Source organism: Schistocerca cancellata, unplaced genomic scaffold, assembly GCF_023864275.1.
Source record: "Schistocerca cancellata isolate TAMUIC-IGC-003103 unplaced genomic scaffold, iqSchCanc2.1 HiC_scaffold_884, whole genome shotgun sequence".
In the NCBI taxonomy this organism is placed as follows: domain Eukaryota; kingdom Metazoa; phylum Arthropoda; class Insecta; order Orthoptera; family Acrididae; genus Schistocerca; species Schistocerca cancellata.
The window spans coordinates 69512-89077 of NW_026046894.1; the positions used below are offsets into that span (position 1 = coordinate 69512).

The following is a 19566-nucleotide window of genomic DNA, read 5'->3' on the forward strand; positions in this document are numbered from 1 at the left end:
AAGGTACTGCAGCGTGTCGGGAGCTATCACCAATGCTAATAAGAGCAGATTTCTCAACCTGCGGGGTTTTCAACACGTAACTGTCACTTGGGCAACACCGGTCACTCAGTGCAAATCACTTGGAACGACTCTGACTACGTGTCCAATAAAAATGGCGGCCATTAATTGGAAAACTACATCCGGATACATTCAAGGAGCCATCAGAGAAAATCTGCACCGAACTTTAAATCAATTTCAGAGAATCCATTTAATTAATAACTGCCTCTTATCAAAAGCTTATTATACGGCGCAAATCTTTCCACTCCCCACCATGATCGCTGGAAAGATAATGTCACTCGTCACTAACTACCTATGGCGAGGTGAAGTGTTTAGAGTGACTGGGAGAACAGCTACCCTAGATCCCAGCAATGGCGGTCTGGGATTAACTGACATTAAGAACAAGGCCTCTGCTCTTTTCCTCAAACGGACCACTAGTCTTCTCAACGAAAACGCTACAAGCATTACAACTAAGTTATTTGAAATTCTTAGACCTGCAAGTCTCCACGCGCCAGTTGATGTGCAAAAAATTAATCCCCGTCTTCGTCATGTGCGTACATTTTTCGTCGATCTGAGTTATATCAATGGCGAACTAACTAATTTGCGGCAGTTAACGGCCCGAGCAATTCTGTGTCTCAGAAAGAAAAATGAAGGGAAGAATAAAATAGAGGCAAAATATCCGCATTACGATTGGGCAACTATATGGAAGAACATTAACCTACGTGGTCTCTCCTCCGACGCAAAAACATCATGGTACAAATCGGTGAACAATATAGTTAGCACCAACGAACGTTTGCACTCAATCGGGATTAGCCAAACAAACCTTTGTCTCAAATGTAATCTCCTCGATACAACAGTACACAGATTCACGTGTGCAGGACATCTGCAAAACTGGAAATGGTTGAGAGACCAATTGGCTTTCCTGACAAGATCGTCCACCGAAAATTTTCAGCCTCAGACACTTCTCCGGCCACAGATACTGTATTTCCCTGCCACCAAAAATAACTCAATTCATTGGTTAATGGGAAACTACGTTAGCTATGTCATTAATAACTTAGGGACTGACAATATCATTGATTTTCATATGTACCTGAAAAATGAATATGATAGAGTAGTTAAATATCCAGGCCATAAAACGATGTACGGCAACATGCTCAAAATTGTCTTTGAGCGACTGGGAATCGGATGACGGCGAAGAGCAAACAAAAGACTTTCTTTTATACAACGATAATCGGAGAAGCGAAGAACACTACATGATTCAGTTCATCTTAAAATTTTAAGTAGCAACAAATGAAGGGAGTCCCGAATTTTATTTCCCACATTTATTACGACAAGCAATTCATTTATTTAACGATTATCCTCAATCAGCGCTTCAATTCAAATTTTTTTTTCAATTATGAGGCCTAGCCAAGATCGGCAATTAATAATTAAACATTCAAAGCACGCTATAAATGGACATTCCGCCATTAGGTGACGGATGAGGGTCGGCATTGAGGCCAGGCCTCAGCATTTTTTGACCCCTGCCCTCCTTGCCGACGCTTATCTGACACAGAAAGCTATATTAAAAAAAAATAAAAATTAAAAAAAACAAAAAAAAACAAAGTTGGTAGGGCGTACGGTTTGCTAACGAAAAAACAAGCGCCTCAAAATTAAATTAACAAGCAAAGAACTAAACAAAAAACAAAAAAAAAAAAATAAAAAAAATAAAAAAATAAATAAAAAAAAAATGGTGTAACGAAAAAAAAAAAAAAAAAGTGGCTAGGATACCTGGCTTTCACCCAGGAGGCCCGGGTTCGATTCCCGGTACCGGAAGAGAAGTTTTTGCGCACACGTCCCTCCATGTTTTGGCCTTCCAACCTTCGTTTGTCGCCCTCCAAAAAAAAAAAAAAAAAAAAAAAAAAAGTGGCGCAATCGGCTAGCGCGTTCGGCTGTTAACCGAAAGGTTGGTGGTTCGAGCCCACCCGGGGGCGAAATCGTTTTAACCGTCACCGAGGTGAGGACATACGTCAACTTTGTTAGAGATACACAGCTAGTGTGACAACTTGGCTGTGTTTGAGTGATGCCACAGAGCCTTATACACATTCAGCCAAGTGACACTGTAGGTAAAAACATGGCCCTACACAGACGTTCTACTGTTTTCCTATTTCTTCGTCATGTGTGACACTGCAGTAGAGCGACGCCCACTACAAAAGACGTATTCTTTACATTCAATTTCAGCGTATACGTCGCGAGTGCCATATGACAGGGCCTGTCTCTCGATGTCGATTTCTATTTGGTGTCTCTTAAGTGTCGGTCTGCAGTAGGCCGCTGCTGGCCGAGCGACGTGCAGTCACCTTACATGAAGCCCCATGGGCAACGCTAGTGCCACTGTCGACAACAGCATACTGCAGCCAGAGAGAGGAGCCGAAAGGCGCATTTCGCAGTCGAGCCACGCAATCCAACAAACTGTGCACTAGGTCAAGATTGTGCAGACCGCAAACGTTTGGTGGCACGACGCTCGTCGTCGATCGTAAGGGCGAAACAGTCAAGAGATGTGGAAAACGGCCATGTGGACACCCCCAGCAGCAGCTGTGTGCCAAATCCGATATCTGGTCGAGGGCTGCAAGATTCAGCATGATGAAGTGACAATTCGGGGAGAGCTCACAAACGCAAAGCTGCCGCCTTCTTAGCTCAGTGGTAGAGCACTGGTCTCGTAAACCAGGGGTCGTGAGTTCGAACCTCACAGAAGGCATTCATTTTTTTAACCTTCCCGCAAGGAGCGGAGCTATCTCGAGCAGCATCTAACACATGGCAGTACACTGAATGAAAGGGATGTTCTACAACCTATAACAAGTATCATGCTGGCCTCAGAGGTTTTCTGATTGCATAGGCAGAACAGTGGTTTGTATGCATTTTGTAGTATGATGTCATGCTTGGCGATGTCATTCGTGTACGAGCCTCGCTACAGTGTGCATGCATTTTATCCATGTGAAGAGGCGTAAGCAGGTGCTACCATTCTGCGAGATTCCTGCAGAAGGCATACGAATTGCGTTGAGATGCAGAGCACAAGTCAAGGCCTCCGTGGCGCAATCGGCTAGCGCGTTCGGCTGTTAACCGAAAGGTTGGTGGTTCGAGCCCACCTGGGGGCGAAATCGTTTTAACCGTCACCGAGGTGAGGACATACGTCAACTTTGTTAGAGATACACAGCTAGTGTGACAACTTGGCTGTGTTTGAGTGATGCCACAGAGCCTTATACACATTCAGCCAAGTGACACTGTAGGTAAAAACATGGCCCTACACAGACGTTCTACTGTTTTCCTATTTCTTCGTCATGTGTGACACTGCAGTAGAGCGACGCCCACTACAAAAGACGTATTCTTTACATTCAATTTCAGCGTATACGTCGCGAGTGCCATATGACAGGGCCTGTCTCTCGATGTCGATTTCTATTTGGTGTCTCTTAAGTGTCGGTCTGCAGTAGGCCGCTGCTGGCCGAGCGACGTGCAGTCGCCTTACATGAAGCCCCATGGGCAACGCTAGTGCCACTGTCGACAACAGCATACTGCAGCCAGAGAGAGGAGCCGAAAGGCGCATTTCGCAGTCGAGCCACGCAATCCAACAAACTGTGCACTAGGTCAAGATTGTGCAGACCGCAAACGTTTGGTGGCACGACGCTCGTCGTCGATCGTAAGGGCGAAACAGTCAAGAGATGTGGAAAACGGCCATGTGGACACCCCCAGCAGCAGCTGTGTGCCAAATCCGATATCTGGTCGAGGGCTGCAAGATTCAGCATGATGAAGTGACAATTCGGGGAGAGCTCACAAACGCAAAGCTGCCGCCTTCTTAGCTCAGTGGTAGAGCACTGGTCTCGTAAACCAGGGGTCGTGAGTTCGAACCTCACAGAAGGCATTCATTTTTTTAACCTTCCCGCAAGGAGCGGAGCTATCTCGAGCAGCATCTAACACATGGCAGTACACTGAATGAAAGGGATGTTCTACAACCTATAACAAGTATCATGCTGGCCTCAGAGGTTTTCTGATTGCATAGGCAGAACAGTGGTTTGTATGCATTTTGTAGTATGATGTCATGCTTGGCGATGTCATTCGTGTACGAGCCTCGCTACAGTGTGCATGCATTTTATCCATGTGAAGAGGCGTAAGCAGGTGCTACCATTCTGCGAGATTCCTGCAGAAGGCATACGAATTGCGTTGAGATGCAGAGCACAAGTCAAGGCCTCCGTGGCGCAATCGGCTAGCGCGTTCGGCTGTTAACCGAAAGGTTGGTGGTTCGAGCCCACCTGGGGGCGAAATCGTTTTAACCGTCACCGAGGTGAGGACATACGTCAACTTTGTTAGAGATACACAGCTAGTGTGACAACTTGGCTGTGTTTGAGTGATGCCACAGAGCCTTATACACATTCAGCCAAGTGACACTGTAGGTAAAAACATGGCCCTACACAGACGTTCTACTGTTTTCCTATTTCTTCGTCATGTGTGACACTGCAGTAGAGCGACGCCCACTACAAAAGACGTATTCTTTACATTCAATTTCAGCGTATACGTCGCGAGTGCCATATGACAGGGCCTGTCTCTCGATGTCGATTTCTATTTGGTGTCTCTTAAGTGTCGGTCTGCAGTAGGCCGCTGCTGGCCGAGCGACGTGCAGTCGCCTTACATGAAGCCCCATGGGCAACGCTAGTGCCACTGTCGACAACAGCATACTGCAGCCAGAGAGAGGAGCCGAAAGGCGCATTTCGCAGTCGAGCCACGCAATCCAACAAACTGTGCACTAGGTCAAGATTGTGCAGACCGCAAACGTTTGGTGGCACGACGCTCGTCGTCGATCGTAAGGGCGAAACAGTCAAGAGATGTGGAAAACGGCCATGTGGACACCCCCAGCAGCAGCTGTGTGCCAAATCCGATATCTGGTCGAGGGCTGCAAGATTCAGCATGATGAAGTGACAATTCGGGGAGAGCTCACAAACGCAAAGCTGCCGCCTTCTTAGCTCAGTGGTAGAGCACTGGTCTCGTAAACCAGGGGTCGTGAGTTCGAACCTCACAGAAGGCATTCATTTTTTTAACCTTCCCGCAAGGAGCGGAGCTATCTCGAGCAGCATCTAACACATGGCAGTACACTGAATGAAAGGGATGTTCTACAACCTATAACAAGTATCATGCTGGCCTCAGAGGTTTTCTGATTGCATAGGCAGAACAGTGGTTTGTATGCATTTTGTAGTATGATGTCATGCTTGGCGATGTCATTCGTGTACGAGCCTCGCTACAGTGTGCATGCATTTTATCCATGTGAAGAGGCGTAAGCAGGTGCTACCATTCTGCGAGATTCCTGCAGAAGGCATACGAATTGCGTTGAGATGCAGAGCACAAGTCAAGGCCTCCGTGGCGCAATCGGCTAGCGCGTTCGGCTGTTAACCGAAAGGTTGGTGGTTCGAGCCCACCTGGGGGCGAAATCGTTTTAACCGTCACCGAGGTGAGGACATACGTCAACTTTGTTAGAGATACACAGCTAGTGTGACAACTTGGCTGTGTTTGAGTGATGCCACAGAGCCTTATACACATTCAGCCAAGTGACACTGTAGGTAAAAACATGGCCCTACACAGACGTTCTACTGTTTTCCTATTTCTTCGTCATGTGTGACACTGCAGTAGAGCGACGCCCACTACAAAAGACGTATTCTTTACATTCAATTTCAGCGTATACGTCGCGAGTGCCATATGACAGGGCCTGTCTCTCGATGTCGATTTCTATTTGGTGTCTCTTAAGTGTCGGTCTGCAGTAGGCCGCTGCTGGCCGAGCGACGTGCAGTCGCCTTACATGAAGCCCCATGGGCAACGCTAGTGCCACTGTCGACAACAGCATACTGCAGCCAGAGAGAGGAGCCGAAAGGCGCATTTCGCAGTCGAGCCACGCAATCCAACAAACTGTGCACTAGGTCAAGATTGTGCAGACCGCAAACGTTTGGTGGCACGACGCTCGTCGTCGATCGTAAGGGCGAAACAGTCAAGAGATGTGGAAAACGGCCATGTGGACACCCCCAGCAGCAGCTGTGTGCCAAATCCGATATCTGGTCGAGGGCTGCAAGATTCAGCATGATGAAGTGACAATTCGGGGAGAGCTCACAAACGCAAAGCTGCCGCCTTCTTAGCTCAGTGGTAGAGCACTGGTCTCGTAAACCAGGGGTCGTGAGTTCGAACCTCACAGAAGGCATTCATTTTTTTAACCTTCCCGCAAGGAGCGGAGCTATCTCGAGCAGCATCTAACACATGGCAGTACACTGAATGAAAGGGATGTTCTACAACCTATAACAAGTATCATGCTGGCCTCAGAGGTTTTCTGATTGCATAGGCAGAACAGTGGTTTGTATGCATTTTGTAGTATGATGTCATGCTTGGCGATGTCATTCGTGTACGAGCCTCGCTACAGTGTGCATGCATTTTATCCATGTGAAGAGGCGTAAGCAGGTGCTACCATTCTGCGAGATTCCTGCAGAAGGCATACGAATTGCGTTGAGATGCAGAGCACAAGTCAAGGCCTCCGTGGCGCAATCGGCTAGCGCGTTCGGCTGTTAACCGAAAGGTTGGTGGTTCGAGCCCACCCGGGGGCGAAATCGTTTTAACCGTCACCGAGGTGAGGACATACGTCAACTTTGTTAGAGATACACAGCTAGTGTGACAACTTGGCTGTGTTTGAGTGATGCCACAGAGCCTTATACACATTCAGCCAAGTGACACTGTAGGTAAAAACATGGCCCTACACAGACGTTCTACTGTTTTCCTATTTCTTCGTCATGTGTGACACTGCAGTAGAGCGACGCCCACTACAAAAGACGTATTCTTTACATTCAATTTCAGCGTATACGTCGCGAGTGCCATATGACAGGGCCTGTCTCTCGATGTCGATTTCTATTTGGTGTCTCTTAAGTGTCGGTCTGCAGTAGGCCGCTGCTGGCCGAGCGACGTGCAGTCGCCTTACATGAAGCCCCATGGGCAACGCTAGTGCCACTGTCGACAACAGCATACTGCAGCCAGAGAGAGGAGCCGAAAGGCGCATTTCGCAGTCGAGCCACGCAATCCAACAAACTGTGCACTAGGTCAAGATTGTGCAGACCGCAAACGTTTGGTGGCACGACGCTCGTCGTCGATCGTAAGGGCGAAACAGTCAAGAGATGTGGAAAACGGCCATGTGGACACCCCCAGCAGCAGCTGTGTGCCAAATCCGATATCTGGTCGAGGGCTGCAAGATTCAGCATGATGAAGTGACAATTCGGGGAGAGCTCACAAACGCAAAGCTGCCGCCTTCTTAGCTCAGTGGTAGAGCACTGGTCTCGTAAACCAGGGGTCGTGAGTTCGAACCTCACAGAAGGCATTCATTTTTTTAACCTTCCCGCAAGGAGCGGAGCTATCTCGAGCAGCATCTAACACATGGCAGTACACTGAATGAAAGGGATGTTCTACAACCTATAACAAGTATCATGCTGGCCTCAGAGGTTTTCTGATTGCATAGGCAGAACAGTGGTTTGTATGCATTTTGTAGTATGATGTCATGCTTGGCGATGTCATTCGTGTACGAGCCTCGCTACAGTGTGCATGCATTTTATCCATGTGAAGAGGCGTAAGCAGGTGCTACCATTCTGCGAGATTCCTGCAGAAGGCATACGAATTGCGTTGAGATGCAGAGCACAAGTCAAGGCCTCCGTGGCGCAATCGGCTAGCGCGTTCGGCTGTTAACCGAAAGGTTGGTGGTTCGAGCCCACCTGGGGGCGAAATCGTTTTAACCGTCACCGAGGTGAGGACATACGTCAACTTTGTTAGAGATACACAGCTAGTGTGACAACTTGGCTGTGTTTGAGTGATGCCACAGAGCCTTATACACATTCAGCCAAGTGACACTGTAGGTAAAAACATGGCCCTACACAGACGTTCTACTGTTTTCCTATTTCTTCGTCATGTGTGACACTGCAGTAGAGCGACGCCCACTACAAAAGACGTATTCTTTACATTCAATTTCAGCGTATACGTCGCGAGTGCCATATGACAGGGCCTGTCTCTCGATGTCGATTTCTATTTGGTGTCTCTTAAGTGTCGGTCTGCAGTAGGCCGCTGCTGGCCGAGCGACGTGCAGTCGCCTTACATGAAGCCCCATGGGCAACGCTAGTGCCACTGTCGACAACAGCATACTGCAGCCAGAGAGAGGAGCCGAAAGGCGCATTTCGCAGTCGAGCCACGCAATCCAACAAACTGTGCACTAGGTCAAGATTGTGCAGACCGCAAACGTTTGGTGGCACGACGCTCGTCGTCGATCGTAAGGGCGAAACAGTCAAGAGATGTGGAAAACGGCCATGTGGACACCCCCAGCAGCAGCTGTGTGCCAAATCCGATATCTGGTCGAGGGCTGCAAGATTCAGCATGATGAAGTGACAATTCGGGGAGAGCTCACAAACGCAAAGCTGCCGCCTTCTTAGCTCAGTGGTAGAGCACTGGTCTCGTAAACCAGGGGTCGTGAGTTCGAACCTCACAGAAGGCATTCATTTTTTTAACCTTCCCGCAAGGAGCGGAGCTATCTCGAGCAGCATCTAACACATGGCAGTACACTGAATGAAAGGGATGTTCTACAACCTATAACAAGTATCATGCTGGCCTCAGAGGTTTTCTGATTGCATAGGCAGAACAGTGGTTTGTATGCATTTTGTAGTATGATGTCATGCTTGGCGATGTCATTCGTGTACGAGCCTCGCTACAGTGTGCATGCATTTTATCCATGTGAAGAGGCGTAAGCAGGTGCTACCATTCTGCGAGATTCCTGCAGAAGGCATACGAATTGCGTTGAGATGCAGAGCACAAGTCAAGGCCTCCGTGGCGCAATCGGCTAGCGCGTTCGGCTGTTAACCGAAAGGTTGGTGGTTCGAGCCCACCTGGGGGCGAAATCGTTTTAACCGTCACCGAGGTGAGGACATACGTCAACTTTGTTAGAGATACACAGCTAGTGTGACAACTTGGCTGTGTTTGAGTGATGCCACAGAGCCTTATACACATTCAGCCAAGTGACACTGTAGGTAAAAACATGGCCCTACACAGACGTTCTACTGTTTTCCTATTTCTTCGTCATGTGTGACACTGCAGTAGAGCGACGCCCACTACAAAAGACGTATTCTTTACATTCAATTTCAGCGTATACGTCGCGAGTGCCATATGACAGGGCCTGTCTCTCGATGTCGATTTCTATTTGGTGTCTCTTAAGTGTCGGTCTGCAGTAGGCCGCTGCTGGCCGAGCGACGTGCAGTCGCCTTACATGAAGCCCCATGGGCAACGCTAGTGCCACTGTCGACAACAGCATACTGCAGCCAGAGAGAGGAGCCGAAAGGCGCATTTCGCAGTCGAGCCACGCAATCCAACAAACTGTGCACTAGGTCAAGATTGTGCAGACCGCAAACGTTTGGTGGCACGACGCTCGTCGTCGATCGTAAGGGCGAAACAGTCAAGAGATGTGGAAAACGGCCATGTGGACACCCCCAGCAGCAGCTGTGTGCCAAATCCGATATCTGGTCGAGGGCTGCAAGATTCAGCATGATGAAGTGACAATTCGGGGAGAGCTCACAAACGCAAAGCTGCCGCCTTCTTAGCTCAGTGGTAGAGCACTGGTCTCGTAAACCAGGGGTCGTGAGTTCGAACCTCACAGAAGGCATTCATTTTTTTAACCTTCCCGCAAGGAGCGGAGCTATCTCGAGCAGCATCTAACACATGGCAGTACACTGAATGAAAGGGATGTTCTACAACCTATAACAAGTATCATGCTGGCCTCAGAGGTTTTCTGATTGCATAGGCAGAACAGTGGTTTGTATGCATTTTGTAGTATGATGTCATGCTTGGCGATGTCATTCGTGTACGAGCCTCGCTACAGTGTGCATGCATTTTATCCATGTGAAGAGGCGTAAGCAGGTGCTACCATTCTGCGAGATTCCTGCAGAAGGCATACGAATTGCGTTGAGATGCAGAGCACAAGTCAAGGCCTCCGTGGCGCAATCGGCTAGCGCGTTCGGCTGTTAACCGAAAGGTTGGTGGTTCGAGCCCACCTGGGGGCGAAATCGTTTTAACCGTCACCGAGGTGAGGACATACGTCAACTTTGTTAGAGATACACAGCTAGTGTGACAACTTGGCTGTGTTTGAGTGATGCCACAGAGCCTTATACACATTCAGCCAAGTGACACTGTAGGTAAAAACATGGCCCTACACAGACGTTCTACTGTTTTCCTATTTCTTCGTCATGTGTGACACTGCAGTAGAGCGACGCCCACTACAAAAGACGTATTCTTTACATTCAATTTCAGCGTATACGTCGCGAGTGCCATATGACAGGGCCTGTCTCTCGATGTCGATTTCTATTTGGTGTCTCTTAAGTGTCGGTCTGCAGTAGGCCGCTGCTGGCCGAGCGACGTGCAGTCGCCTTACATGAAGCCCCATGGGCAACGCTAGTGCCACTGTCGACAACAGCATACTGCAGCCAGAGAGAGGAGCCGAAAGGCGCATTTCGCAGTCGAGCCACGCAATCCAACAAACTGTGCACTAGGTCAAGATTGTGCAGACCGCAAACGTTTGGTGGCACGACGCTCGTCGTCGATCGTAAGGGCGAAACAGTCAAGAGATGTGGAAAACGGCCATGTGGACACCCCCAGCAGCAGCTGTGTGCCAAATCCGATATCTGGTCGAGGGCTGCAAGATTCAGCATGATGAAGTGACAATTCGGGGAGAGCTCACAAACGCAAAGCTGCCGCCTTCTTAGCTCAGTGGTAGAGCACTGGTCTCGTAAACCAGGGGTCGTGAGTTCGAACCTCACAGAAGGCATTCATTTTTTTAACCTTCCCGCAAGGAGCGGAGCTATCTCGAGCAGCATCTAACACATGGCAGTACACTGAATGAAAGGGATGTTCTACAACCTATAACAAGTATCATGCTGGCCTCAGAGGTTTTCTGATTGCATAGGCAGAACAGTGGTTTGTATGCATTTTGTAGTATGATGTCATGCTTGGCGATGTCATTCGTGTACGAGCCTCGCTACAGTGTGCATGCATTTTATCCATGTGAAGAGGCGTAAGCAGGTGCTACCATTCTGCGAGATTCCTGCAGAAGGCATACGAATTGCGTTGAGATGCAGAGCACAAGTCAAGGCCTCCGTGGCGCAATCGGCTAGCGCGTTCGGCTGTTAACCGAAAGGTTGGTGGTTCGAGCCCACCTGGGGGCGAAATCGTTTTAACCGTCACCGAGGTGAGGACATACGTCAACTTTGTTAGAGATACACAGCTAGTGTGACAACTTGGCTGTGTTTGAGTGATGCCACAGAGCCTTATACACATTCAGCCAAGTGACACTGTAGGTAAAAACATGGCCCTACACAGACGTTCTACTGTTTTCCTATTTCTTCGTCATGTGTGACACTGCAGTAGAGCGACGCCCACTACAAAAGACGTATTCTTTACATTCAATTTCAGCGTATACGTCGCGAGTGCCATATGACAGGGCCTGTCTCTCGATGTCGATTTCTATTTGGTGTCTCTTAAGTGTCGGTCTGCAGTAGGCCGCTGCTGGCCGAGCGACGTGCAGTCGCCTTACATGAAGCCCCATGGGCAACGCTAGTGCCACTGTCGACAACAGCATACTGCAGCCAGAGAGAGGAGCCGAAAGGCGCATTTCGCAGTCGAGCCACGCAATCCAACAAACTGTGCACTAGGTCAAGATTGTGCAGACCGCAAACGTTTGGTGGCACGACGCTCGTCGTCGATCGTAAGGGCGAAACAGTCAAGAGATGTGGAAAACGGCCATGTGGACACCCCCAGCAGCAGCTGTGTGCCAAATCCGATATCTGGTCGAGGGCTGCAAGATTCAGCATGATGAAGTGACAATTCGGGGAGAGCTCACAAACGCAAAGCTGCCGCCTTCTTAGCTCAGTGGTAGAGCACTGGTCTCGTAAACCAGGGGTCGTGAGTTCGAACCTCACAGAAGGCATTCATTTTTTTAACCTTCCCGCAAGGAGCGGAGCTATCTCGAGCAGCATCTAACACATGGCAGTACACTGAATGAAAGGGATGTTCTACAACCTATAACAAGTATCATGCTGGCCTCAGAGGTTTTCTGATTGCATAGGCAGAACAGTGGTTTGTATGCATTTTGTAGTATGATGTCATGCTTGGCGATGTCATTCGTGTACGAGCCTCGCTACAGTGTGCATGCATTTTATCCATGTGAAGAGGCGTAAGCAGGTGCTACCATTCTGCGAGATTCCTGCAGAAGGCATACGAATTGCGTTGAGATGCAGAGCACAAGTCAAGGCCTCCGTGGCGCAATCGGCTAGCGCGTTCGGCTGTTAACCGAAAGGTTGGTGGTTCGAGCCCACCTGGGGGCGAAATCGTTTTAACCGTCACCGAGGTGAGGACATACGTCAACTTTGTTAGAGATACACAGCTAGTGTGACAACTTGGCTGTGTTTGAGTGATGCCACAGAGCCTTATACACATTCAGCCAAGTGACACTGTAGGTAAAAACATGGCCCTACACAGACGTTCTACTGTTTTCCTATTTCTTCGTCATGTGTGACACTGCAGTAGAGCGACGCCCACTACAAAAGACGTATTCTTTACATTCAATTTCAGCGTATACGTCGCGAGTGCCATATGACAGGGCCTGTCTCTCGATGTCGATTTCTATTTGGTGTCTCTTAAGTGTCGGTCTGCAGTAGGCCGCTGCTGGCCGAGCGACGTGCAGTCGCCTTACATGAAGCCCCATGGGCAACGCTAGTGCCACTGTCGACAACAGCATACTGCAGCCAGAGAGAGGAGCCGAAAGGCGCATTTCGCAGTCGAGCCACGCAATCCAACAAACTGTGCACTAGGTCAAGATTGTGCAGACCGCAAACGTTTGGTGGCACGACGCTCGTCGTCGATCGTAAGGGCGAAACAGTCAAGAGATGTGGAAAACGGCCATGTGGACACCCCCAGCAGCAGCTGTGTGCCAAATCCGATATCTGGTCGAGGGCTGCAAGATTCAGCATGATGAAGTGACAATTCGGGGAGAGCTCACAAACGCAAAGCTGCCGCCTTCTTAGCTCAGTGGTAGAGCACTGGTCTCGTAAACCAGGGGTCGTGAGTTCGAACCTCACAGAAGGCATTCATTTTTTTAACCTTCCCGCAAGGAGCGGAGCTATCTCGAGCAGCATCTAACACATGGCAGTACACTGAATGAAAGGGATGTTCTACAACCTATAACAAGTATCATGCTGGCCTCAGAGGTTTTCTGATTGCATAGGCAGAACAGTGGTTTGTATGCATTTTGTAGTATGATGTCATGCTTGGCGATGTCATTCGTGTACGAGCCTCGCTACAGTGTGCATGCATTTTATCCATGTGAAGAGGCGTAAGCAGGTGCTACCATTCTGCGAGATTCCTGCAGAAGGCATACGAATTGCGTGAGATGCAGAGCACAAGTCAAGGCCTCCGTGGCGCAATCGGCTAGCGCGTTCGGCTGTTAACCGAAAGGTTGGTGGTTCGAGCCCACCTGGGGCGAAATCGTTTTAACCGTCACCGAGGTGAGGACATACGTCAACTTTGTTAGAGATACACAGCTAGTGTGACAACTTGGCTGTGTTTGAGTGATGCCACAGAGCCTTATACACATTCAGCCAAGTGACACTGTAGGTAAAAACATGGCCCTACACAGACGTTCTACTGTTTTCCTATTTCTTCGTCATGTGTGACACTGCAGTAGAGCGACGCCCACTACAAAAGACGTATTCTTTACATTCAATTTCAGCGTATACGTCGGCGAGTGCCATATGACAGGGCCTGTCTCTCGATGTCGATTTCTATTTGGTTGTCTCTTAAGTGTCCGGTCTGCAGTAGGCCGCTGCTGGCCGAGCGACGTGCAGTCGCCTTACATGAAGCCCCATGGGCAACGCTAGTGCCACTGTCGACAACAGCATACTGCAGCCAGAGAGAGGAGCCGAAAGGCGCATTTCGCAGTCGAGCCACGCAATCCAACAAACTGTGCACTAGGTCAAGATTGTGCAGACCGCAAACGTTTGGTGGCACGACGCTCGTCGTCGATCGTAAGGGCGAAACAGTCAAGAGATGTGGAAAACGGCCATGTGGACACCCCAGCAGCAGCTGTGTGCCAAATCCGATATCTGGTCGAGGGCTGCAAGATTCAGCATGATGAAGTGACAATTCGGGGAGAGCTCACAAACGCAAAGCTGCCGCCTTCTTAGCTCAGTGGTAGAGCACTGGTCTCGTAAACCAGGGGTCGTGAGTTCGAACCTCACAGAAGGCATTCATTTTTTTAACCTTCCCGCAAGGAGCGGAGCTATCTCGAGCAGCATCTAACACATGGCAGTACACTGAATGAAAGGGATGTTCTACAACCTATAACAAGTATCATGCTGGCCTCAGAGGTTTTCTGATTGCATAGGCAGAACAGTGGTTTGTATGCATTTTGTAGTATGATGTCATGCTTGGCGATGTCATTCGTGTACGAGCCTCGCTACAGTGTGCATGCATTTTATCCATGTGAAGAGGCGTAAGCAGGTGCTACCATTCTGCGAGATTCCTGCAGAAGGCATACGAATTGCGTTGAGATGCAGAGCACAAGTCAAGGCCTCCGTGGCGCAATCGGCTAGCGCGTTCGGCTGTTAACCGAAAGGTTGGTGGTTCGAGCCCACCTGGGGGCGAAATCGTTTTAACCGTCACCGAGGTGAGGACATACGTCCAACTTTGTTAGAGATACACAGCTAGTGTGACAACTTGGGCTGTGTTTGAGTGATGCCACAGAGCCTTATACACATTCAGCCAAGTGACACTGTAGGTAAAAACATGGCCCTACACAGACGTTCTACTGTTTTCCTATTTCTTCGTCATGTGTGACACTGCAGTAGAGCGACGCCCACTACAAAAGACGTATTCTTTACATTCAATTTCAGCGTATACGTCGCGAGTGCCATATGACAGGGCCTGTCTCTCGATGTCGATTTCTATTTGGTGTCTCTTAAGTGTCGGTCTGCAGTAGGCCGCTGCTGGCCGAGCGACGTGCAGTCGCCTTACATGAAGCCCCATGGGCAACGCTAGTGCCACTGTCGACAACAGCATACTGCAGCCAGAGAGAGGAGCCGAAAGGCGCATTTCGCAGTCGAGCCACGCAATCCAACAAACTGTGCACTAGGTCAAGATTGTGCAGACCGCAAACGTTTGGTGGCACGACGCTCGTCGTCGATCGTAAGGGCGAAACAGTCAAGAGATGTGGAAAAACGGCCATGTGGACACCCCCAGCAGCAGCTGTGTGCCAAATCCGATATCTGGTCGAGGGCTGCAAGATTCCAGCATGATGAAGTGACAATTCGGGGAGAGCTCACAAACGCAAAGCTGCCGCCTTCTTAGCTCAGTGGTAGAGCACTGGTCTCGTAAACCAGGGGTCGTGAGTTCGAACCTCACAGAAGGCATTCATTTTTTAACCTTCCCGCAAGGAGCGGAGCTATCTCGAGCAGCATCTAACACATGGCAGTACACTGAATGAAAGGGATGTTCTACAACCTATAACAAGTATCATGCTGGCCTCAGAGGTTTTCTGATTGCATAGGCAGAACAGTGGTTTGTATGCATTTTGTAGTATGATGTCATGCTTGGCGATGTCATTCGTGTACGAGCCTCGCTACAGTGTGCATGCATTTTATCCATGTGAAGAGGCGTAAGCAGGTGCTACCATTCTGCGAGATTCCTGCAGAAGGCATACGAATTGCGTTGAGATGCAGAGCACAAGTCAAGGCCTCCGTGGCGCAATCGGCCTAGCGCGTTCGGCTGTTAACCGAAAGGTTGGTGGTTCGAGCCCACCTGGGGGCGAAATCGTTTTAACCGTCACCGAGGTGAGGACATACGTCAACTTTGTTAGAGATACACAGCTAGTGTGACAACTTGGCTGTGTTTGAGTGATGCCACAGAGCCTTATACACATTCAGCCAAGTGACACTGTAGGTAAAAACATGGCCCTACACAGACGTTCTACTGTTTTCCTATTTCTTCGTCATGTGTGACACTGCAGTAGAGCGACGCCCACTACAAAAGACGTATTCTTTACATTCAATTTCAGCGTATACGTCGCGAGTGCCATATGACAGGGCCTGTCTCTCGATGTCGATTTCTATTTGGTGTCTCTTAAGTGTCGGTCTGCAGTAGGCCGCTGCTGGCCGAGCGACGTGCAGTCGCCTTACATGAAGCCCCATGGGCAACGCTAGTGCCACTGTCGACAACAGCATACTGCAGCCAGAGAGAGGAGCCGAAAGCGCATTTCGCAGTCGAGCCACGCAATCCAACAAACTGTGCACTAGGTCAAGATTGTGCAGACCGCAAACGTTTGGTGGCCACGACGCTCGTCGTCGATCGTAAGGGCGAAACAGTCAAGAGATGTGGAAAACGGCCATGTGGACACCCCCAGCAGCAGCTGTGTGCCAAATCCGATATCTGGTCGAGGGCTGCAAGATTCAGCATGATGAAGTGACAATTCGGGGAGAGCTCACAAACGCAAAGCTGCCGCCTTCTTAGCTCAGTGGTAGAGCACTGGTCTCGTAAACCAGGGGTCGTGAGTTCGAACCTCACAGAAGGCATTCATTTTTTTAACCTTCCCGGCAAGGAGCGGAGCTATCTCGAGCAGCATCTAACACATGGCAGTACACTGAATGAAAGGGATGTCTACAACCTATAACAAGTATCATGCTGGCCTCAGAGGTTTTCTGATTGCATAGGCAGAACAGTGGTTTGTATGCATTTTGTAGTATGATGTCATGCTTGGCGATGTCATTCGTGTACGAGCCTCGCTACAGTGTGCATGCATTTTATCCATGTGAAGAGGCGTAAGCAGGTGCTACCAATTCTGCGAGATTCCTGCAGAAGGCATACGAATTGCGTTGAGATGCAGAGCACAAGTCAAGGCCTCCGTGGCGCAATCGGCTAGCGCGTTCGGCTGTTAACCGAAAGGTTGGTGGTTCGAGCCCACCCGGGGGCGAAATCGTTTAAAACCGTCACCGAGGTGAGGACATACGTCAACTTTGTTAGAGATACACAGCTAGTGTGACAACTTGGCTGTGTTTGAGTGATGCCACAGAGCCTTATACACATTCAGCCAAGTGACACTGTAGGTAAAAAACATGGCCCTACACAGACGTTCTACTGTTTTCCTATTTCTTCGTCATGTGTGACACTGCAGTAGAGCGACGCCCACTACAAAAGACGTATTCTTTTACATTCAATTTCAGCGTATACGTCGCGAGTGCCATATGACAGGGCCTGTCTCTCGATGTCGATTTCTATTTGGTGTCTCTTAAGTGTCGGTCTGCAGTAGGCCGCTGCTGGCCGAGCGACGTGCAGTCGCCTTACATGAAGCCCCATGGGCAACGCTAGTGCCACTGTCGACAACAGCATACTGCAGCCAGAGAGAGGGAGCCGAAAGGCGCATTTCGCAGTCGAGCCACGCAATCCAACAAACTGTGCACTAGGTCAAGATTGTGCAGACCGCAAACGTTTGGTGGCACGACGCTCGTCGTCGATCGTAAAGGGCGAAACAGTCAAGAGATGTGGAAAACGGCCATGTGGACACCCCCAGCAGCAGCTGTGTGCCAAATCCGATATCTGGTCGAGGGCTGCAAGATTCAGCATGATGAAGTGACAATTCGGGGAGAGCTCACAAACGCAAAGCTGCCGCCTTCTTAGCTCAGTGGTAGAGCACTGGTCTCGTAAACCAGGGGTCGTGAGTTCGAACCTCACAGAAGGCATTCATTTTTTTAACCTTCCCGCAAGGAGCGGAGCTATCTCGAGCAGCATCTAACACATGGCAGTACACTGAATGAAAGGGATGTTCTACAACCTATAACAAGTATCATGCTGGCCTCAGAGGTTTTCTGATTGCATAGGCAGAACAGTGGTTTGTATGCATTTTGTAGTATGATGTCATGCTTGGCGATGTCATTCGTGTACGAGCCTCGCTACAGTGTGCATGCATTTTATCCATGTGAAGAGGCGTAAGCAGTGCTACCACTCTGCGAGATTCCTGCAGAAGGCATACGAATTGCGTTGAGATGCAGAGCACAAGTCAAGGCCTCCGTGGCGCAATCGGCTAGCGCGTTCGGCTGTTAACCGAAAGGTTGTGGTTCGAGCCCACCCGGGGGCGAAATCGTTTTAAACCGTCACCGAGGTGAGGACATACGTCAACTTTGTTAGAGATACACAGCTAGTGTGACAACTTGGCTGTGTTTGAGTGATGCCACAGAGCCTTATACACATTCAGCCAAGTGACACTGTAGGTAAAAACATGGCCCTACACAGACGTTCTACTGTTTTCCTATTTCTTCGTCATGTGTGACACTGCAGTAGAGCGACGCCCACTACAAAAGACGTATTCTTTACATTCAATTTCAGCGTATACGTCGCGAGTGCCATATGACAGGGCCTGTCTCTCGATGTCGATTTCTATTTGGTGTCTCTTAAGTGTCGGTCTGCAGTAGGGCCGCTGCTGGCCGAGCGACGTGCAGTCGCCTTACATGAAGCCCCATGGGCAACGCTAGTGCCACTGTCGACAACAGCATACTGCAGCCAGAGAGAGGAGCCGAAAGGCGCATTTCGCAGTCGAGCCACGCAATCCAACAAACTGTGCACTAGGTCAAGATTGTGCAGACCGCAAACGTTTGGTGGCACGACGCTCGTCGTCGATCGTAAGGGCGAAACAGTCAAGAGATGTGGAAAACGGCCATGTGGACACCCCCAGCAGCAGCTGTGTGCCAAATCCGATATCTGGTCGAGGGCTGCAAGATTCAGCATGATGAAGTGACAATTCGGGGAGAGCTCACAAACGCAAAGCTGCCGCCTTCTTAGCTCAGTGGTAGAGCACTGGTCTCGTAAACCAGGGGTCGTGAGTTCGAACCTCACAGAAGGCATTCATTTTTTTAACCTTCCCGCAAGGAGCGGAGCTATCTCGAGCAGCATCTAACACATGGCAGTACACTGAATGAAAGGGATGTTCTACAACCTATAACAAGTATCATGCTGGCCTCAGAGGTTTTCTGATTGCATAGGCAGAACAGTGGTTTGTATGCATTTTGTAGTATGATGTCATGCTTGGCGATGTCATTCGTGTACGAGCCTCGCTACAGTGTGCATGCATTTTATCCCATGTGAAGAGGCGTAAGCAGGTGCTACCACTCTGCGAGATTCCTGCAGAAGGCATACGAATTGCGTTGAGATGCAGAGCACAAGTCAAGGCCTCCGTGGCGCAATCGGCTAGCGCGTTCGGCTGTTAACCGAAAGGTTGGTGGTTCGAGCCCACCCGGGGGCGAAATCGTTTTAACCGTCACCGAGGTGAGGACATACGTCAACTTTGTTAGAGATACACAGCTAGTGTGACAACTTGGCTGTGTTTGAGTGATGCCACAGAGCCTTATACACATTCAGCCAAGTGACACTGTAGGTAAAAACATGGCCCTACACAGACGTTCTACTGTTTTCCTATTTCTT

General features: G+C 49.5%; 30 non-coding genes across 30 annotated transcripts; all 30 read left to right on the forward strand.

The window, feature by feature from the left end:
* Positions 1-2695: 2695 nt before the first annotated feature.
* Trnat-cgu (transfer RNA threonine (anticodon CGU)) lies at positions 2696-2767 on the forward strand. Its single transcript has one exon. It is a non-coding gene; the product is annotated as a tRNA-Thr (tRNA).
* Positions 2768-3090: 323 nt separating this feature from the next.
* Positions 3091-3164, forward strand: Trnan-guu (transfer RNA asparagine (anticodon GUU)). The gene has a single exon. It is a non-coding gene; the product is annotated as a tRNA-Asn (tRNA).
* A 689-nt stretch (positions 3165-3853) lies between these two features.
* On the forward strand, positions 3854-3925 carry Trnat-cgu (transfer RNA threonine (anticodon CGU)). Its single transcript has one exon. It is a non-coding gene; the product is annotated as a tRNA-Thr (tRNA).
* A 323-nt stretch (positions 3926-4248) lies between these two features.
* Trnan-guu (transfer RNA asparagine (anticodon GUU)) lies at positions 4249-4322 on the forward strand. The gene has a single exon. It is a non-coding gene; the product is annotated as a tRNA-Asn (tRNA).
* Positions 4323-5011: 689 nt separating this feature from the next.
* On the forward strand, positions 5012-5083 carry Trnat-cgu (transfer RNA threonine (anticodon CGU)). The gene has a single exon. It is a non-coding gene; the product is annotated as a tRNA-Thr (tRNA).
* A 323-nt stretch (positions 5084-5406) lies between these two features.
* Trnan-guu (transfer RNA asparagine (anticodon GUU)) lies at positions 5407-5480 on the forward strand. The gene has a single exon. It is a non-coding gene; the product is annotated as a tRNA-Asn (tRNA).
* A 689-nt stretch (positions 5481-6169) lies between these two features.
* Trnat-cgu (transfer RNA threonine (anticodon CGU)) lies at positions 6170-6241 on the forward strand. The gene has a single exon. It is a non-coding gene; the product is annotated as a tRNA-Thr (tRNA).
* Positions 6242-6564: 323 nt separating this feature from the next.
* Positions 6565-6638, forward strand: Trnan-guu (transfer RNA asparagine (anticodon GUU)). Its single transcript has one exon. It is a non-coding gene; the product is annotated as a tRNA-Asn (tRNA).
* A 689-nt stretch (positions 6639-7327) lies between these two features.
* Positions 7328-7399, forward strand: Trnat-cgu (transfer RNA threonine (anticodon CGU)). Its single transcript has one exon. It is a non-coding gene; the product is annotated as a tRNA-Thr (tRNA).
* A 323-nt stretch (positions 7400-7722) lies between these two features.
* Trnan-guu (transfer RNA asparagine (anticodon GUU)) lies at positions 7723-7796 on the forward strand. Its single transcript has one exon. It is a non-coding gene; the product is annotated as a tRNA-Asn (tRNA).
* Positions 7797-8485: 689 nt separating this feature from the next.
* Trnat-cgu (transfer RNA threonine (anticodon CGU)) lies at positions 8486-8557 on the forward strand. The gene has a single exon. It is a non-coding gene; the product is annotated as a tRNA-Thr (tRNA).
* A 323-nt stretch (positions 8558-8880) lies between these two features.
* On the forward strand, positions 8881-8954 carry Trnan-guu (transfer RNA asparagine (anticodon GUU)). Its single transcript has one exon. It is a non-coding gene; the product is annotated as a tRNA-Asn (tRNA).
* A 689-nt stretch (positions 8955-9643) lies between these two features.
* Trnat-cgu (transfer RNA threonine (anticodon CGU)) lies at positions 9644-9715 on the forward strand. Its single transcript has one exon. It is a non-coding gene; the product is annotated as a tRNA-Thr (tRNA).
* Positions 9716-10038: 323 nt separating this feature from the next.
* Trnan-guu (transfer RNA asparagine (anticodon GUU)) lies at positions 10039-10112 on the forward strand. The gene has a single exon. It is a non-coding gene; the product is annotated as a tRNA-Asn (tRNA).
* Positions 10113-10801: 689 nt separating this feature from the next.
* On the forward strand, positions 10802-10873 carry Trnat-cgu (transfer RNA threonine (anticodon CGU)). The gene has a single exon. It is a non-coding gene; the product is annotated as a tRNA-Thr (tRNA).
* A 323-nt stretch (positions 10874-11196) lies between these two features.
* Positions 11197-11270, forward strand: Trnan-guu (transfer RNA asparagine (anticodon GUU)). The gene has a single exon. It is a non-coding gene; the product is annotated as a tRNA-Asn (tRNA).
* Positions 11271-11959: 689 nt separating this feature from the next.
* Positions 11960-12031, forward strand: Trnat-cgu (transfer RNA threonine (anticodon CGU)). The gene has a single exon. It is a non-coding gene; the product is annotated as a tRNA-Thr (tRNA).
* A 323-nt stretch (positions 12032-12354) lies between these two features.
* Trnan-guu (transfer RNA asparagine (anticodon GUU)) lies at positions 12355-12428 on the forward strand. Its single transcript has one exon. It is a non-coding gene; the product is annotated as a tRNA-Asn (tRNA).
* A 689-nt stretch (positions 12429-13117) lies between these two features.
* Trnat-cgu (transfer RNA threonine (anticodon CGU)) lies at positions 13118-13189 on the forward strand. Its single transcript has one exon. It is a non-coding gene; the product is annotated as a tRNA-Thr (tRNA).
* Positions 13190-13510: 321 nt separating this feature from the next.
* On the forward strand, positions 13511-13585 carry Trnan-guu (transfer RNA asparagine (anticodon GUU)). The gene has a single exon. It is a non-coding gene; the product is annotated as a tRNA-Asn (tRNA).
* A 690-nt stretch (positions 13586-14275) lies between these two features.
* Trnat-cgu (transfer RNA threonine (anticodon CGU)) lies at positions 14276-14347 on the forward strand. Its single transcript has one exon. It is a non-coding gene; the product is annotated as a tRNA-Thr (tRNA).
* Positions 14348-14670: 323 nt separating this feature from the next.
* On the forward strand, positions 14671-14744 carry Trnan-guu (transfer RNA asparagine (anticodon GUU)). The gene has a single exon. It is a non-coding gene; the product is annotated as a tRNA-Asn (tRNA).
* Positions 14745-15437: 693 nt separating this feature from the next.
* On the forward strand, positions 15438-15509 carry Trnat-cgu (transfer RNA threonine (anticodon CGU)). The gene has a single exon. It is a non-coding gene; the product is annotated as a tRNA-Thr (tRNA).
* A 322-nt stretch (positions 15510-15831) lies between these two features.
* On the forward strand, positions 15832-15906 carry Trnan-guu (transfer RNA asparagine (anticodon GUU)). Its single transcript has one exon. It is a non-coding gene; the product is annotated as a tRNA-Asn (tRNA).
* A 689-nt stretch (positions 15907-16595) lies between these two features.
* On the forward strand, positions 16596-16667 carry Trnat-cgu (transfer RNA threonine (anticodon CGU)). The gene has a single exon. It is a non-coding gene; the product is annotated as a tRNA-Thr (tRNA).
* A 324-nt stretch (positions 16668-16991) lies between these two features.
* Trnan-guu (transfer RNA asparagine (anticodon GUU)) lies at positions 16992-17065 on the forward strand. The gene has a single exon. It is a non-coding gene; the product is annotated as a tRNA-Asn (tRNA).
* A 694-nt stretch (positions 17066-17759) lies between these two features.
* On the forward strand, positions 17760-17831 carry Trnat-cgu (transfer RNA threonine (anticodon CGU)). Its single transcript has one exon. It is a non-coding gene; the product is annotated as a tRNA-Thr (tRNA).
* A 322-nt stretch (positions 17832-18153) lies between these two features.
* Positions 18154-18226, forward strand: Trnan-guu (transfer RNA asparagine (anticodon GUU)). Its single transcript has one exon. It is a non-coding gene; the product is annotated as a tRNA-Asn (tRNA).
* Positions 18227-18917: 691 nt separating this feature from the next.
* On the forward strand, positions 18918-18989 carry Trnat-cgu (transfer RNA threonine (anticodon CGU)). Its single transcript has one exon. It is a non-coding gene; the product is annotated as a tRNA-Thr (tRNA).
* Positions 18990-19313: 324 nt separating this feature from the next.
* On the forward strand, positions 19314-19387 carry Trnan-guu (transfer RNA asparagine (anticodon GUU)). The gene has a single exon. It is a non-coding gene; the product is annotated as a tRNA-Asn (tRNA).
* Positions 19388-19566: the final 179 nt, after the last annotated feature.